Source organism: Choloepus didactylus, chromosome 8 (assembly GCF_015220235.1).
Source record: "Choloepus didactylus isolate mChoDid1 chromosome 8, mChoDid1.pri, whole genome shotgun sequence".
Classification (NCBI taxonomy): domain Eukaryota; kingdom Metazoa; phylum Chordata; class Mammalia; order Pilosa; family Megalonychidae; genus Choloepus; species Choloepus didactylus.
Genome location: NC_051314.1, coordinates 86,789,191 through 86,807,153, shown reverse-complemented (window position 1 = coordinate 86,807,153; position 17,963 = coordinate 86,789,191).

Sequence of the window (17,963 nt, the reverse complement as noted above, 5' to 3'; positions counted from 1 at the left end):
GCATGGTTCAAGTGGGGGTGAGCATAGGCAATCTACAGCCCTAAAGAACAGCAGTCAGTTTAGATACAAGAAGTGATTAAAACAAAAAAGTGAGGGAGATGGGAGGGTGGCTGTTCCCAGAGACTAGGGAAGCCCTAGAAGGCCCTATCCTCAAGTTGATTCATTCAACAAATATTTATTGAGCACCTAAGTGCCAGGCACCAGGGATACGGTAGAGAACAAGACAGAACTGTTCTCTTGGAGTGAAGATTCTATAACAGTTTGGGGTTGTGGATTCAATGCAAACAATAATCATAGCAACTACAGTTTATATACATAAGTAAAAACGCCAACCCTCAAAAGATGTTCAAACAAACGAAGCATTTTTATTAACACCCTAAAACTCAAAACTAGCTGGAAAGTTGTGAGGCATGCAACAAGATGAATGAAACTTGGAGACACTATGTTGAGCAAAATAAGCCAAAAACAAAAGTACAAATATTGTATGGTCTCATTTAGAAAATACTTATAAGAAAATTAGGACCTAGATTGTAAGCTCTTATAGCAGTCACATTTACTTTTGAACTTCAAGTGCTATTTCTAAATTCTGAGATGCTATGCTCTACATGTATAACCTGGTATTTTCCTGGAACTTTGGGTACCTGTGTGACACCTAAGACTCAGAGTTAGAGTTCTGCAGCTCTGAAAGTCAGCATTACTCCATATAGCGACTGTTAAGCCAAAAAAGAGATCAGACTTCAATTAGAGATATGAACCAGCTGATCCTGTTGTGATGAAGGTAAATCAGAATACAGGGTAAAGAATGATATTGTCTGTATTTTCAAACTTCACCTTCTGTGTGAGACCAAAGAAAGAGAAGCTTATTTTGTACAAAATTTAAATTTTCTGTAGCATACAATCTAACTTAACCTGTCTGGCCAGTTCATTTAAACAACCTAAATACATGGAGCCTAGAATAAGTAATGAGATCCTGTAATTCTGTTTAACTTAATGTTATACCTTGATACATTCCAGAGTATGTTGGACAGATAATTAAAAAGTATTTGCAAGGTCCCTTTAGGGATGGGAGAAAAAATATGGAACTATTAGACTCCCCCATCTCTGCAATTCCTGATACTCTCTCAAGAATTAGGGACTCCCAATTTAATAAGCCAAGTCCTCGATCTTGGGGCTCGCTTTTATGAAACTTATTTCTGTAATGGGGAAGCTAAGTCTACCGATAAGTATGCCTAAGAGTCACTTCCAGAGACCCTCTTTTGTTGTTCAGATGTGGCCTCTCTCTCTCTAAGCCCAACTCTGCAAATAAACTTATTACCCTTCCCTCCTACATGGGACATGAATTCCAGGGTTGTAAGTCTCCCTGGCAACGTGGGACATGACTCCCAAGGATGAGCCTGGCCCTGGCATCATGGGGTTGACAATGCCCTCTTGACCAAAAGGGGAAAAAGAAATGTGACAAAATAAGGTTCCAGTGGCTAACAGATTTCAAATAGAGTCTAGAGGCTATTAAACTAGAGGTTACTCTTATGCAAGCTTCATCTAGATATTGCAAATTGCCATGGTATGCCAAGCCCTAGTGAACAGTATTCCTGAAAACCCTGAAGAATGCCCAGGGTTTGTATAGAGCTGAGGCTCTATAAAAATTTTGCTCACTAAGTTTATTTATCAGAAACTTAAAACCTCATGATTTTTCCTATGCCAGGTAAGCCCTGAAACTTAGAGGTGCCAGTCTGTTCCAGAACATCAACTAGTTGTATCCCCCTACCCCATAATGTCGACACCCCTTTTCAACATGAAGAAGTTAGAATGGTCATTGCCCAAATATCCCTGAAGATTGAGAGAATGATCAAATGAGAGAGAGGAGTTGTAACAGAGAAGGTAGGATTTAACAAATGGTTATGAATCATTACAGAGATATTTCATTCTAGTCTCTAATCTATTAAAACAGAAGGAAATACTTTCACAATGGCCAAGAGATGGCAATAACCCAAATGTCCTGCGACAGATGAGTAGATAAATAAAATGTGGTATATACACATGATGGAATACTACACGGCAGTAAGAAGGAACAATGTCGTGAAACATATGACAACATGGATGAACCTTGAAGACGTAATGCTGAGCAAAATAAACCAGGCACAAAAAGAGAAATACTATATGCTACCACTAATGTGAATATTGAAAAATGTGAAGTAAATGGTTTATAATGTAGAATGTAGGAGAACTAGTGATAGAGAGCAATTAATAGAGGGGCAATGATAACCCAATAAGAACAGATAAGCTATTGTGGATAAATTCAACGTTCTGGGAATGCCCAGAAATGACTGGTTTGTTATTTTCTGATGGGTGTGGTAGGAACAAGTTCACAGAAATGTTGCTGTATTAGGTTATTTTCTTGGGGTAGAGTAGGAACATGTTGGAAGTAAAGTAGTTATTTTAGGTTAGTTGTCTTTTTCTTACTCCCTTGTTATGTTATGTTTGTTTGAAATGTTTTTTACTGTATGTGTTTTTTTTTTAATATATAGTTAATTTTTTTAAAAAGAGTTAATTTAAAAAAAAAAAATGAAAAAATATGCAGAGCCCCCTTGAGGAGCTGGTGGAGAATGCAGGGGTGTTGGGCTTCCCCACCTCCATGGTTGCTGATGTGCTCATAGACATAGGGGACTCATAGTTTGATGGGATGAGCCCTCTACCACGGGACTTGCCCTTGGCAAGACTGTTGCTGCAAAGGAGAGGCTAAGCCTGCCTATAATTGTGCCTAAGAGCCTCCTCCTGAATGCCTCTTCGTTGCTCAGATGTGGCCGTCTTTCTCTAGCTAAGCCAACTTGGCAGGTGAAATCACTGCCCTCCCCACTACGTGGGATCGGACACCCAGGGGAGTGAATCTCCCTGGCAACGTGGAATGACTCCCAGGGAGGAATCTAGACCCAGCATCGTGGGATGGAGAACATCTTGACCAAATGGGGGATATGAAAGCAAATGAAATAAGTTTCAGTGGCAGAGAGATTCCAAAAGGAGCTGAGAGGTCACTCTGGTGGGCACTCTTACGCACAATACAGACAACCCTTTTTAGGTTCTAATGAATTGGAATAGCTAGCAGTAAATACCTGAAACTATCAAACTACAACCCAGAACCCATGAATCTTGAAGACAATTGTACAAAAATGTGGCTTATGAGGGGTGACAGTGTGATTGGGAAAGCTGTATGGACCATACTCCACTTTGTCCAGTGTATGGATGAATGAGTAGAAAAATGGGGGGGGAGGGACTCAGTGTTCTTTTTTACTTTGTCTTTTTTTCACCTTAATTTTTATTCTTATTATTTGTGTGTGTGTGGTAATGAAAATGTTCAAAAATTAATTTTGATGATGTATGCACAACTATATAATGGTACTGTGAACAATTGAATGTACGCTTTGTATGACTGCATGGTATGTGAAAATATCTCAATAAAAATGAATTTTTAAAAAAAAGGAAATACCTGAAATTGTGGAACTGTAACCCAAACCATACTTTGAAATTTGCTCTATAACTACTTGTTAAACTGTATTTTGTAATTTATCACTCTTCTGCATATGTTATATTTCACAATAAAAAAATGTTTAAAAAAAAACTAGCTGGAGGCAGTCACATTTCAGAAAATTTTTAGATCAGAATATTACCAAATATGAAAAAGGAATATTAGAACAAACTACTATACTGAACAATGTAAAAAGGCCCAGGAATAGATAGGAATGTTCAGGGAAAAATACTCCTGCTAAGCCCAAAACAGATTTTTAAAATTGCTTTTTAAAACCACTTCCTTCTAGGTAGGCTGAGAAGCAGATGTTATTAAAGGAAGGGTCAATATATTGGCAAATTCTTTGTACTGCTTAACAAAGTAGATGGCTGTTTTCAATTCACTGAACACTTTGCTAGTTATTGAGTAGATCAAAGTGGATCTGAGGTTGTTTGTAAATAGAAGTTAGAGATGAATTCTTGAAGAAAAGGGAATTTTTGAGAATTTGAAGTTTGTGGGGCTTATTCTAGAGAAAGGTAAGAAAAAGGACAGATGTAAAGGAGACAACAATGTGAGCTGGTGCTATATAGGCAGCAAAAAATTAAAAAAAAAAATTATTTGTGTTAGAAGAGAACTTTCACAAGCTCCTACCACAACAACCCGAAGAAATTAATCCAATGCTCTCCATCTTTCTTCTGTAACCAAGAAGTTAGGATTTAGGATACTTGTTATTGAAATTGTAACAACTCCATCTCCCCTTATTTCAATCCATAAAAACCTTGAACTCCTTAGTCTCAGGGAGATGTATTTTTAGACCCATGGGCCATCTGATCTCTGGCTTCGCACCTAGCAATAAACTCTTTCTCTCTTTGAAACCCCAGCATCTCAGGAATTGGTCATTTGAGTGCACAGAGGACCCACCGCTTTTGATCAGTATCAATTTGGCAACCCAAGAAGGGATAAAGATTCCCAAGAAGCAAGCAAGGAGTCTGACTGCCTGGACTTCTGGAGCCTCAGAAGGATGGGTAATGCAGTAGTCGAGCCTTTTGCAGCCACTAGACTCTAGAGGTTCAGTAACCAGATTTTTCTCAACTGTGCTGGCACTCCAGACCCTTGGCACCTTAAAAAGCTTCAAAGAGAGAAACGGTTTCCAATTCCAAGTCCAGACATCTGACTGGGTGAGTGAGTCATCAAGGTAAAAGAGGATCAGGAAGTCAGGACAGCGGTTTGAGTCCGCCGGACCTGGGCTTGAGGCCCTGAGTCCGTGCTTACAGAACCATCCCCCTTGCTCTGACCTCTACACCTGTTTTCTGGGTACCATTCTGTATGGAGTTCGAGGCCGTGACCTGCTTTTCTGAACGGGGTTCAAGGTCCTGCCCTGAGTTTGTCTGTTGAGTATACTCCTGGAAAAAAATAATCCAACAATTAATTGGTATTTAATGAAACTAAGTATGTCTAACTGTCAACTGGTGTTGCTTAGGTATAATGAGTGTTTAATGCCTGTTTGTTAATTGATGTGTTTGATCTAGTTATTAATTAGTGTGTTACTTAAATATAGTAAGTGTTAAGCATCTGTGTAAATTTGTTGGTGTGTTACTGCACTTGTATTGTTCAAGTGTTCCTAATTAGTTACTGATCATGGAAATTCTTTAAAATGGGGAATTCTAATAGCATTCCTGAATATAGATCTTTGGGCTGTATTTTGGAAAATTAAAAGGATTTTACTTATAAGCCTATGAAAAAGCAACAAAATATGGTTTATTTCTGTAACACAGTCTAGCCTCAGTATGAATTAGAATTGGGAAAGAAATGGCCTGAAAATTGTTCTATAGAAAAGGACAACATATTACAGTTAGAGTTGTTCTGCAAAAGAAAGCAGAAATGGGATGAGATGATGTATATTCAATCCTTTATTTGTCCCTCTCAAAAGCGTATTTCTTTGTTTCTGTTTTTCTGGCATGTGGCATGTGTGACTTTCTATTTGTGTCTGTCTGCTTGTTAAATGTGTGTTTCCCTATCTCCAGATGGTAATACCAAATTAGCAAACAAAAATTCATAAAGAGCTCCATTTGAATTGCTTGAAGATAAATAAGTGCATATATAAATTAGTACTCCTGGAGTACCATGGTGGGGAGGGGAACCTTCTAGGCACCAGGGTTCAAAGCTTTAGTACCTGTAATCACTGTAAACAAACCTGGATATTAGAAAGAAAGGGCCCCTGGAATTTCCCTAAGGCAGCAGAGGGCTGCTTTGGGAAAGGGCAAAGACTTTTCCAATTATCCATGTCACAGCTTTAGGCAAAATAGATCTAATAATTGAAAACAATTAAAAGAAGGGCATAGGAACTCTAATCAACACTAAGGCCACTTTACGGGTCTTAAATCCCACTAACCTCATTTAAAACTTTGAAACCAAGTTCAACAGACCAGGCCTCATTCTTCTATCTCACCTGTCCCTGCCTTCAGGGCCTAACCAGCTAAGGCAGCTATGAGGCAAAGGTTGGGTCTAGAAAGATGAGAGAGGTTGGGTTTGGTTTAGAATTCTTTCTACTGGGCCCGGAAATTAGAAATGGCAGGCACAGAAGAAATGCTGGGGAATAGGCCATGTTTTGTTCTGAAAGAATTCCCCAATTAAAATTAGTTTTTTTCCAATAATGCCTTTGCAACAGTAACCATAGTACACAAATCATTATCATTATTGGGATAGGAGTAATTAGATAAGATTTAATTGTCAAATTTCAGTAAGTAAGAGAAAGAGAGCTATGAAAATTTTTCCCGGACTTATGCTTGAGTCATATTAAACAATATGTAGTATATTTTCCAGAGCTTGATAGTCAATATGCTTTCAAGATTGTTCATAATTTTAGGTTTTTGAAAACAAAGAGATTTTTTTTAACCTCCAATAGAAGGAATAAAAAGAAAATACAACTGCAAAAAAATGCAGTGACAAAATCTAGTTCTAGTCCTGTTTTTATGATGACTTTGTGAATCAAACAAATACAATTTTATTCTACTTAAGTATGTTCTCAAACTTACTGATAAAATAAGCTAGCATTATATGTATTATATTAAAAGGTCTTTATTAAAATGTAAGTTTGTGGTTAATGAAATTATCATTTTGACAAACTTTATTTTTAAAATACGATTTGTAAGATGTTTAAAGTCAGTATTAAAGATCTTTTTATTAACTTAAAGTATGCGGGTATGTAAAATATATAAGATGTGCTTTGTTTAAGAAAAGTGTGTAGTTTTATCCTCAAGAAGGTGTAGGACAAAGCCTGAATGAATACGGAAAGTTGTAGGTTTATGAAAGTGAATTTTGTTTGTTGTAGTCATTGCTGACTACAAGACCTGAATGGATATGGAAAGTTGTAGAACATGTCTGAAAGTGAATTTTATTGTAGTCAATGCTGACTAAAATCTGATAAGCTTGTCTAAGGGAGTATGGTTTTGTCCATAAAATGAATGTAAAACAAGACCTGAGAGGCGGGGCAAGATGGCACACTGGTGAGCTGAATATTTTAGTTACTCCTCCAGGAAAGTAAGTAGAAAGCCAGGAACTGTGTGGACTGGACACCACAGAGCAATCTGTCTTTGGGCATACTTCATACAACACTCATGAAAATGTCAAACTGCTGAGATCAGCGAAATCTGTAAGTTTCTGTGGCCAGGGGACCCGCGCCCCTCCCTGCCAGGCTCAGTCCCGTGGGAGGAGGGGCTTTCAGCTCCGGGAAGCAGAAGGGAGAACTGCATTGGCAGCCCTTATCGGAAACTCATTCTACTGATCCAAACTCCAACCATAGATAGACTGAGACCAGACACCAGAGAATCTGAGAGCAGCCAGCCCAGCAGAGAGGAGACAGGCATAGAAAAAAAAAAACAACACGAAAAACTCCAAAATAAAAGCAGAGGATTTTTGGAGTTCTGGTGAACACACAAAGGGGAAGGGCGGAGCTCAGGCCATGAGGCGCATATGCAAATCCCGAAGAAAAGCTGATTTCTCTGCCCTGTGGACCTTTCCTTAATGGCCCTGGTTGCTTTGTCTCTTAGCATTTCAATAACCCATTAGATCTCTGAGGAGGGCCCGTTTTTTTTTTTTTTTTTTTAATCCTTTTTTCTTTTTCTAAAACAATTACTCTAAGAAGCCCAATACAGAAAGCTTCAAAGACTTTCAATTTGGGCACGTCAAGTCAAGAGCAGAACTAAGAGAGCTCTGAGACAAAAGGCAATAATCCAGTGGCTGAGAAAATTCACTAAACACCACAACTTCCCAAGAAAAGGGGGGTGTCCACTCACAGCCACCATCCTGGTGGACAGGAAACACTCCTGCCCATCACCAGCCCCATAGCCCACAGCTGCCCCAGACAACCCAGTGTGATGGAAGTGATTCAAATAACAGGCACACACCACAAAACTGGGCGTGGACATTAGCCTTCCCTGCAACCTCAGCTGATTGTCCCAGAGTTGGGAAGGTGGAGCAGTGTGAATTAACAAAGCCCCATTCAGCCATCATTTGAGCAGACTGGGAGCCTCCCTACACAGCCCAGCAGCCCTGAACTGCCCTGAGGGGACGGCACTCACCTGTGACATAGCACAGTCATCCCTCAACAGAGGACCCGGGGTGCACGGCCTGGAAGAGGGGCCCACTTGCAAGTCTCAGGAGCCATACGTCAATACCAAGGACTTGTGGGTCAGTGGCAGAGACAAACTGTGGCAGGACTGAACTGAAGGATTAGACTATTGCAGCAGCTTTAAAACTCTAGGATCACCAGGGAGATTTGATTGTTAGGGCCACCCCCCTCCCCGACTGCCCAGAAACACGCCCCACATACAGGGCAGGCAACACCAACTACACACGCAAGCTTGGTACACCAATTGGGCCCCACAAGACTCACTCCCCCACTCACCAAAAAGGCTAAGCAGGGGAGAACTGGCTTGTGGAGAACAGGTGGCTCGTGGACGCCACCTGCTGGTTAGTTAGAGAAAGTGTACTCCACGAAGCTGTAGATCTGATAAATTAGAGATAAAGACTTCAATAGGTCTACAAACCCTAAAAGAACCCTATCAAGTTCAGCAAATGCCACGAGGCCAAAAACAACAGAAAATTATAAAGCATACGAAAAAACCAGACAATATGGATAACCCAAGCCCAAGCACCCAAATCAAAATACCAGAAGAGACACAGCACCTAGAGCAGCTACTCAAAGAACTAAAGATGAACAATGAGACCATAGTACGGGAGATAAAGGAAATCAAGAAGACTCTAGAAGAGCATAAAGAAGACATTGCAAGACTAAATAAAAAAATGGATGATCTTATGGAAATTAAAGAAACTGTTGACCAAATTAAAAAGATTCTGGACACTCATAGTACAAGACTAGAGGAAGTTGAACAACGAATCAGTGACCTGGAAGATGACAGAATGGAAAATGAAAGCATAAAAGAAAGAATGGGGAAAAAAATTGAAAAAATCGAAATGGACCTCAGGGATATGATAGATAATATGAAACGTCCAAATATAAGACTCATTGGTGTCCCAGAAGGGGAAGAAAAGGGTAAAGGTCTAGGAAGAGTATTCAAAGAAATTGTTGGGGAAAACTTCCCGAATCTTCTAAACAACATAAATACACAAATCATAAATGCTCAGCGAACTCCAAATAGAATAAATCCAAATAAACCCACTCCGAGACATATACTGATCACACTGTCAAACACAGAAGAGAAGGAGCAAGTTCTGAAAGCAGCAAGAGAAAAGCAATTCACCACATACAAAGAAAACAGCATAAGACTAAGTAGTGACTACTCAGCAGCCACCATGGAGGCGAGAAGGCAGTGGCACGATATATTTAAAATTCTGAGTGAGAAAAATTTCCAGCCAAGAATACTTTATCCAGCAAAGCTCTCCTTCAAATTTGAGGGAGAGCTTAAATTTTTCACAGACAAACAAATGCTGAGAGAATTTGCTAACAAGAGACCTGCCCTACTGGAGATACTAAAGGGAGCCCTACAGACAGAGAAACAAAGACAGGACAGAGAGACTTGGAGAAAGGTTCAGTACTAAAGAGATTCGGTATGGGTACAATAAAGGATATTAATACAGAGAGGGAAAAATATGGCAAACATAAACCAAAGGATAAGATGGCTGATTCAAGAAATGCCTTCACGGTTATAACATTGAATGTAAATGGATTAAACTCCCCAATTAAAAGATATAGATTCACAGAATGGATCAAAAAAAATGAACCATCAATATGTTGCATACAAGAGACTCATCTTAGACACAGGGACACAAAGAAACTGAAAGTGAAAGGATGGAAAAAAATATTTCATGCAAGCTACAGCCAAAAGAAAGCAGGTGTAGCAATATTAATCTCAGATAAAATAGACTTCAAATGCAGGGATGTTTTGAGAGACAAAGAAGGCCAGTACATACTAATAAAAGGGGCAATTCAGCAAGAAGAAATAACAATCGTAAATGTCTATGCACCCAATCAAGTTGCCACAAAATACATGAGAGAAACACTGGCAAAACTAAAGGAAGAAATTGATGTTTCCACAATAATTGTGGGAGACTTCAACACATCACTCTCTCCTATAGATAGATCAACTAGACAGAAGACCAATAAGGAAATTGAAAACCTAAACAATTTGATAAATGAATTAGATTTAACAGACATATACAGGACATTACATCCCAAATCACCAGGATACACATACTTTTCTAGTGCTCACGGAACTTTCTCCAGAATAGATCATATGCTGGGACATAAAACAAGCCTCAATAAATTTAAAAAGATTGAAATTATTCAAAGCACATTCTCTGACCACAATGGAATACAATTAGAAGTCAATAACCATCAGAGACTTAGAAAATTCACAAATACCTGGAGGTTAAACAACACACTCCTAAACAATCAGTGGGTTAAAGAAGAAATAGCAAGAGAAATTGCTAAATATATAGAGACGAATGAAAATGAGAACACAACATACCAAAACCTATGGGATGCAGCAAAAGCAGTGCTAAGGGGGAAATTTATAGCACTAAACGCATACATTAAAAAGGAAGAAAGAGCCAAAATCAAAGAACTAATGGATCAACTGAAGAAGCTAGAAAATGAACAGCAAGCCAATCCTAAACCAAGCAGAAGAAAAGAAATAACAAGGATTAAAGCAGAAATAAATGACATAGAGAACAAAAAAACAATAGAGAGGATAAATATCACCAAAAGTTGGTTCTTTGAGAAGATCAACAAGATTGACAAGCCCCTAGCTAGACTGACAAAATCAAAAAGAGAGAAGACCCATAGAAACAAAATAATGAATGAAAAAGGTGACATAACTGCAGATCCTGAAGAAATTAAAAAAATTATAAGAGGATATTATGAACAACTGTATGGCAACAAACTGGACAATGTAGAAGAAATGGACAATTTCCTGGAAACATATGAACAACCTAGACTGACCAGAGAAGAAATAGAAGACCTCAACCAACCCATCACAAGCAAAGAGATCCAATCAGTCATCAAAAATCTTCCCACAAATAAATGCCCAGGGCCAGATGGCTTCACAGGGGAATTCTACCAAACTTTCCAGAAAGAACTGACACCAATCTTACTCAAACTCTTTCAAAACACTGAAGAAAATGGAACACTACCTAACTCATTTTATGAAGCTAACATCAATCTAATACCAAAACCAGGCAAAGATGCTACAAAAAAGGAAAACTACCGGCCAATCTCCCTAATGAATATAGATGCAAAAATCCTCAACAAAATACTTGCAAATCGAATCCAAAGACACATAAAAAAAATCATACACCATGACCAAGTGGGGTTCATTCCAGGCATGCAAGGATGGTTCAACATAAGAAAAACAATCAATGTATTATGACACATTAAAAACTCGAAAGGGAAAAATCAATTGATCATCTCAATAGATGCTGAAAAAGCATTTGACAAAATCCAACATCCCTTTTGATAAAAACACTTCAAAAGGTGGGAATTGAAGGAAACTTCCTCAACATGATAAAGAGCATATACAAAAACCCACAGCCAGCATAGTACTCAATGGTGAGAGACTGAAAGCCTTCCCTCTAAGATCAGGAACAAGACAAGGATGCCCGCTGTCACCACTGTTATTCAACATTGTGCTGGAAGTGCTAGCCAGGGCAATCCGGCAAGACAAAGAAATAAGAGGCATCCAAATTGGAAAAGAAGAAGTAAAACTGTCATTGTTTGCAGATGATATGATCTTATATCTAGAAAACCCTGAGAAATCAACGATACAGCTACTAGAGCTAATCAACAAATTTAGCAAAGTAGCGGGATACAAGATTAATGCAGATAAGTCAGTAATGTTTCTATATGCTAGAAATGAACAAACTGAAGAGACACTCAAGAAAAAGATACCATTTTCAATAGCAACTAAAAAAATCAAGTACCTAGGAATAAACTTAACCAAAGATGTAAAAGACCTATACAAAGAAAACTACATAACTCTACTAAAAGAAATAGAAGGGGACCTTAAAAGATGGAAAAATATTCCATGTTCATGGATAGGAAGGCTAAATGTCATTAAGATGTCAATTCTACCCAAACTCATCTACAGATTCAATGCAATCCCAATCAAAATTCCAACAACCTACTTTGCAGACTTGGAAAAGCTAGTTATCAAATTTATTTGGAAAGGGAAGATGCCTCGAATTGCTAAAGACACTCTAAAAAAGAAAAACAAAGTGGGAGGACTTACACTCCCTGACTTTGAAGCTTATTATAAAGCCACAGTTGCCAAAACAGCATGGTACTGGCACAAAGATAGACATATAGATCAATGGAATCGAATTGAGAATTCAGAGATAGACCCTCAGATCTATGGCCGACTGATCTTTGATAAGGCCCCCAAAGTCACTGAACTGAGCCATAATGGTCTTTTCAACAAATGGGGCTGGGAGAGTTGGATATCCATATCCAAAAGAATGAAAGAGGACCCCTACCTCACCCCCTACACAAAATTAACTCAAAATGGACCAAAGATCTCAATATAAAAGAAAGTACCATAAAACTCCTAGAAGATAATGTAGGAAAACATCTTCAAGACCTTGTATTAGGCGGCCACTTCCTAGACTTTACACCCAAAGCACAAGCAACAAAAGAGAAAATAGATAAATGGGAACTCCTCAAGCTTAGAAGTTTCTGCACCTCAAAGGAATTTCTCAAAAAGGTAAAGAGGCAGTCAACTCAATGGGAAAAAATTTTTGGAAACCATGTATCTGACAAAAGACTGATATCTTGCATATACAAAGAAATCCTACAACTCAATGACAATAGTACAGACAGCCCAATTATAAAATGGGCAAAAGATATGAGAAGACAGTTCTCTGAAGAGGAAATACAAATGGCCAAGAAACACATGAAAAAATGTTCAGCTTCACTAGCTATTAGAGAGATGCAAATTAAGACCACAATGAGATACCATCTAACACCAGTTAGAATGGCTGCCATTAAACAAACAGGAAACTACAAATGCTGGAGGGGATGTGGAGAAATTGGAACTCTTATTCATTGTTGGTGGGACTGTATAATGGTTCAGCCACTCTGGAAGTCAGTCTGGCAGTTCCTTAGAAAACTAGATATAGAGCTACCATTCGATCCAGCGATTGCACTTCTCGGTATATACCCGGAAGATCGGAAAGCAGTGACACGAACAGATATCTGCACGCCAATGTTCATAGCAGCATTATTCACAATTGCCAAGAGATGGAAACAACCCAAATGTCCTTCAACAGATGAGTGGATAAATAAAATGTGGTATATACACACGATGGAATACTACACGGCAGTAAGAAGGAACGATCTTGTGAAACATATGACAACATGGATGAACCTCGAAGACATAATGCTGAGCAAAATAAGCCAGGCACAAAAAGAGAAATATTATATGCTACCACTAATGTGAACTTTGAAAAATGTAAAACAAATGGTTTATAATGTAGAATGTAGGGGAACTAGCAGTAGAGAGCAATTAACGAAGGGGGAACAATAATCCAAGAAGAACAGATAAGCTATTTAACGTTCTGGGGATGCCCAGAAATGACTATGGTCTGTTAATTTCTGATGGATATAGTAGGAACAAGTTCACAGAAATGTTGCTATATTATGTAACTCTCTTGGGGTAAAGTGGGAACATGTTGGAAGTTAAGCAGTTATCTTAGGTTAGTTGTCTTTTTCTTACTTCCTTGTTATGGTCTCTTTGAAATGTTCTTTTATTGTATGTTTGTTTTCTTTTTAACTTTTTTTTCAAACAGTTGATTTAAAAAAGAAGGGAAAGTTAAAAAAAAAAAAAAGAAAGAAAGAAAAACAAGGAAAAAAAAAAAAAGATGTAGTGCCCCCTTGAGGAGCCTGTGGAGAATGCAGGGGTATTCGCCTACCCCACCTCCATGGTTGCTAACATGACCACAGACATAGGGGACTGGTGGTTTGATGGGTTGAGCCCTCTACCACAGGTTTTACCCTTGGGAAGATGGTTGCTGCAAAGGAGAGGCTAGGCCTCCCTATATTTGTGCCTAAGAGTCTCCTCCTGAATGCCTCTTTGTTGCTCAGATGTGGCCCTCTCTCTCTGGCTAAGGCAACTTGAAAGGTGAAATCACTGCCCTCCCCGCTACGTGGGATCAGACACCCAGGGGAGTGAATCTCCCTGGCAACGTAGAATATGACCCCCGGGGAGGAATGTAGACCCGGCATCGTGGGACGGAGAACATCTTCTTGACCAAAAGGGGGATGTGAAAGGAAATGAAATAAGCTTCAGTGGCAGAGAGATTCCAAAACGAGCCGAGAGGTCACTCTGGTGGGCAATCTTACACACACTTTAGACAACCCTTTTTAGGTTCTAAAGAATTGGGGTAGCTGGTGGTGGATACCTGAAACTATCAAACTACAACCCAGAACCCATGAATCTCGAAGACAGTTGTATAAAAATGTAGCTTATGAGGGGTGACAATGGGATTGGGAAAGCCATAAGGACCACACTCCACTTTGTCTAGTTTATGGATGGATGAGTAGAAAAATAGGGGAAGGAAACAAACAGACAAAGGTACCCAGTGTTCTTTTTTACTTCAATTGCTCTTTTTCACTCTAATTATTATTCTTGTTATTTTTGTGTGTGTGCTAATGAAGGTGTCAGGGATTGATTTAGGTGATGAATGTACAACTATGTAATGGTACTGTAAACAATCGAAAGTACGATTTGTTTTGTATGACTGCGTGGTATGTGAATATATCTCAATAAAATGATGATAAAAAAAAAACAAGACCTGAATAGATATGGGAAGTTATAGGTTTGTGAAAGTGAGCTTTGTTTATTGTAGTCAAGGCTACTAAAATATGATAAGCTAGTCAAGGGAGTATGGTTTGTCCCAAAGTAAAACAGCTAGTTTTAATATGTAAGACAAGACCTGAATGGATATGCAAAGTTGTAGAAAGTTTGTGAAAGTGAATTCTGTCTGTCTTAGGTAATGCTGACCAAAAATTTGATAGGTTTGTTTATAATACATTTTTAAAGAGCTTTTGCATCAAACTATATTCTTACAAAACTGGAGTTTAGTTTTCTCTGTTAAAATAATGTGGATTGTTGGCCTGTTCTTAATGAAAGGTTATAAAAGTTTTTCTTAACCATCTGAGTACTCTGTCCAGAAGACAAAAATTGTGTATCTTATGTGAATAATACTCTTGTCGAGGTTTATGTTGAACTTGTCATCCTTTATTTCAGAAGACAAGTCTTCTCACTTTTAATGGAAAACCATTGCAAAGGATTTGTTCTTTCTCCTTGTAAAAGTGGGGTGCTAAAATAGTTTGACATATTAAATAGGAGGTGTTTGGGAAGTATTACAGTAATTAAAGGGACTTTCTATTCTTCTGTTAGCTAAATATTTGAATGTTATTCATTTATTTAGAGATTGTATAAAATTCCTAAAGACTTGACACTGTTTGGTCCATGTTATATCCTAATACTAATCTGCATGATGTTAGACAACAGTATGATGTTGTTAGTCATGGTTTTAGTTATACTACAGATCATGGAAACAAACAAATATACTTGTCAGTCACACTACTTTGCTCTAATGCTTCTCTAGAAGTATATGTAGTCAGCTATAAGTCAGAATTTCATCTGCAACAAAAAGGACTTTAAAAGAGAAGCAAGGGGAGAAGAACCCAAGATGGCAGCTAGGTAAGACAGGCCAAAAATCACCTCCATGAAAAATACTAGATAAAAGCCAGAAAGTGACCCAGAACACCAGTTCCAGTGATGCACCAGCAGGACAAGGTCTGCTAAATCCACAGGGACTGTGCATTTGGTGAAACCAGGAGTCTACATTCTGAAACAAGTGAGTGAGCTGGCTGAAAGTCCAGCGGCCACACTGCAGTGTGGGGAAACCATGGGTTGGCATTTGGACATGAACTAGTTCTTTTTAAAAAACAAAAAAACCTGGGATGGACCGTGGATTCAACGGTGAGAACTGCGCAGTGAAGCATGGCAGGAGCGGGCTCTCCCAACGCCTCGGTGTCTGGGGTGGCGGATAGCCCTTCCCACACCTGCTGCTGATTGTCTCGGGGCCAGGGGGACAGAGGGGAGTCAAAAGGAGAAAGAAAACACGCCCCTTGCAACCATCTCCCTGGCAGGCTGGGGACACTCCTGCCCAGGGCCAGACCCACAGCCCAGAGCTGCACCAAGAAAATCAGTGTGACAGGGAGTGTTTCCCACAGCACCGTGCACACACCACAATACCAACCGTGGACAGTGGCCTTTAGGGCACCCACAGGTAATTGTCCCGGAGCTGGGAAGGCGGAGCTATGTGAAGAGGGGGAAATTAACATGCACCATTCAACCATCTTTACAACAGACTGGGAATGTCCCTGCATGGCCTGGCAGCCCAGGGCTTCCTTGGAGGGCCAGCGCACACTTGTGACATGGCGCAGCCTTCCCTCAGCAGGGGTCCTGGAAAAGCATGACTGAGAAGGGGGACTCACTCAGAAACCCCAGGGACCCTATGCCAGTGCCAGGGACTTGTGGTCAGCAGCAGAGATGATCTGTGGCAGGACTGAGGTGAAGGCTTGGACTCTTGCAATAGCCTTAAATCTCTGGGAACACCTAGGAGGTTTGATTATTAAAGCTGTCCTGCCTCCCTAACCGCTCAGACACACGCCCCACATTCAGGGCAGACAGCACAAACAACACATCCAAACTTGGTGTACCAATTGAACCCCACAAGAATCAGACCCCCACACACCACAAAGACAAAGCTGGGGAGAACTGACTTGAAGGAAATAGATGACTCGTGGACACCATCTGCTGGTTAGTGAAAGTGTAGATCCAAGCTGTAGATCCGATAAATTAGAGATTGGTATTTTATAGACCCTGAAAGAACCCTATCAAGTAAAGTACATGCAAAGAGGCCAAAAACAACAGAAAATCTTAAAACATATGATAAAACCAGACCATATGGAGAACCCAAACCCAAACACCCAAATCAAAAGATCAGAAGAGACACAGTACTTGGTGCAATTAATCAAAGAACTAAAGTCAAACAATGAAACCATGTCACAGAATATAAAGGACATGAAGAAGAGCATGGCACAGGAAATGAAGGACATAAAGAAGACCACAGAAGAGCATAAAGAAGAAATTGCAACAGTAAACAAAAAAAACAGAAGATCTTATGGAAATAAAAGAAACCATTGGCCAAATTAAAAAGACATTGAATACTCATAATACAAGATTAGAGGAACTTGAACAATGACGCAGCATCCTTGAGGACCACAGAACGGAAAATGAAAGAACAAAAGAAAGAATGGAGAAAAAAATCGAAAAAGTCGAAATGGATCTCAGGGATACCATAGATAAAATAAAACATCCAAATTTAAGACTCATTGGTGTCCCAGAAGGGGAAAAGAAGGGTAAAGGTCTAGAAAGAGTATTCAAAGAAATTGTTGAGGAAAACATCCCCAACCTTCTACACAATATAAATACACAAAGCATAAATGCCCAGCGAACTCCAAATAGAATAAATCCAAACAAACCCACTCAAAGACATATTCTGATCAGACTGTCAAATACTGAAGAGAAGGAGCAAGTTCTGAAAGCACCAAGAGAAAAGCAATTCACCACATACAAAGGAAACAACATAAGACTAAGTAGTGACTACTTAGCGGCCACCATGGAGGCGAGAAGGCAGTGGCATGACATATTTAAATTCTGAGAGAGAAAAATTTCCAACCCAGAATACTTTATCCAGCAAAACTCTCCTTCAAATTTGAGGGACAGCTTAAATTTTTCACAGACAAACAAATGCTGAGAGATTTTGCTAATAAAAGATCTGCCCTACTTCAGATACTAAAGGGAGCCCTACCGACAGAGAAACAAAGAAAGGAGAGAGAGATAGAGAGAAATATAACAGACATATATGGAACATC